Here is a 2,020-nt window from a genome sequence, read left to right on the forward strand (position 1 = left end):
CAAACATCTGCTATCTGAGCAGCTAACCGATCGCTGCAGCTGTACATAGTCTATTGGTAAATAGCCCACCCATTTTCACCTACCTCATCCCCATACTGTTTTTATTTATTTATTTTTATTTTTCTGCTCTTTTGCACACCAATATCTCTACCTGTACATAACCATCTGATCATTTATCACTCCAGTGTTAATCTGCATAATTGTAATTATTTGCCTACCTCATGCCTTTTGCACACAATGTATATATAGACTCCCCTTTTTTTCTACTGTGTTATTGACTTGTTAATTGTTTACTCCATGTGTAACTCTGTGTTGTCTGTTCACACTGCTATGCCTTATCTTGGCCAGGTCGCAGTTGTAAATGAGAACTTGTTCTCAACTAGCCTACCTGGTTAAATAAAGGTGAAATAAAAAAAAATAAAAAAAAATTACCTATATAGAGACATATTATAGTGACAGGCCTATTCCCTATATAGAGACATAATATATTGACAGGCCTATTCCCTATATAGAGACATAATATATTGACAGGCCTATTCCCTATATAGAGACATATTATAGTGACAGGCCTATTCCCTATATAGAGACATAATATATTGACAGGCCTATTCCCTATATAGAGACATATTATATAGACAGGCCTATTACCTATATAGAGACATAATATATTGACAGGCCTATTCCCTATATAGAGACATATTATAGTGACAGGCCTATTACCTATATAGAGACATAATATATTGACAGGCCTATTCCCTATATAGAGACATATTATATAGACAGGCCTATTACCTATATAGAGACATAATATATTGACAGGCCTATTCCCTATATAGAGACATATTATATAGACAGGCCTATTACCTATATAGAGACATATTATATAGACAGGCCTATTACCTATATAGAGACATATTATATAGACAGGCCTATTACTTATATAGAGACACAATATATAGACAGGCCTATTACCTATATAGAGACACAATACAGTGCCTTGCGAAAGTATTCGGCCCCCTTGAACTTTGCGACCTTTTGCCACATTTCAGGCTTCAAACATAAAGATATAAAACTGTATTTTTTTGTGAAGAATCAACAACAAGTGGGACACAATCATGAAGTGGAACGACATTTATTGGATATTTCAAACTTTTTTTAACAAATCAAAAACTGAAAAATTGGGCGTTACAAAATGATTCAGCCCCCTTTAAGTTAATAGTTTGTAGCGCCACCTTTTGCTGCGATTACAACTAGTACCGCAGCAACACCGTAAGTCCCAGCCGTCACTCTCCTGGTCGAATGTGGCTAACACACCTGGAACAGGGCAGACAACCTGCCTCTCTTATTAAAAACAAGTCCTGTGTCGGCTCGCTGACACGCTGCTGCTACACAGACAGAGTCCAGGGTTGGAGGGACAGACTGCAGGCCCTGGAGCTTGGACATCTGGTGTCTGTTGGTAGAGCGAAGGGATGACATGGAAGTGTGAGCGAGCGAGTGAGGTGTGTGTGTGTGTGTGACTACGAGGGATTTACAGAGCCCCCCCCTTCCACTGTGTTGAAGTATCCTGATAGTAGACTACAGTACAACAGAAGGGTTAATCTGGTGACACACAGATGGACATGGGAGCTTCTCATCATGGGGGGAGGGGGCGGGTGTAGCCTGGTACAGCATCACAATGATGTTTCATCTAATGGCAGAGAATGGCATCAACAAAAGGGAAATGTGAACTTTGGCTTTGTAATAGAATTCTGCTGAAAGGGAAATGTCTGTTGGATATGAGACGATGGAATCATTTGGTTGACCATATTCATCTGTCTGTAGTCCTTTGGAAAGAGGAACTTTAGCTCACAGCGCTGTGGTCCAGTCATGTGAATATCAGAGTGCTTTTAGAGGGGATGTTTGGTAGAATGACTTTGTGCTTTAGGCTTTCCGCTCCTCTCTCTCTCTTCTGTCTCTCTCTCTCTCTCTCTCTCTCTCGCTCTCTCTCTGTCTCTGTCTCTCTCTCTCTGTCTCTCTCTGT

This window comes from Oncorhynchus mykiss, chromosome 18 (assembly GCF_057628025.1).
Source record: "Oncorhynchus mykiss isolate SJ-2025 chromosome 18, ASM5762802v1, whole genome shotgun sequence".
NCBI lineage: Eukaryota > Metazoa > Chordata > Actinopteri > Salmoniformes > Salmonidae > Oncorhynchus > Oncorhynchus mykiss.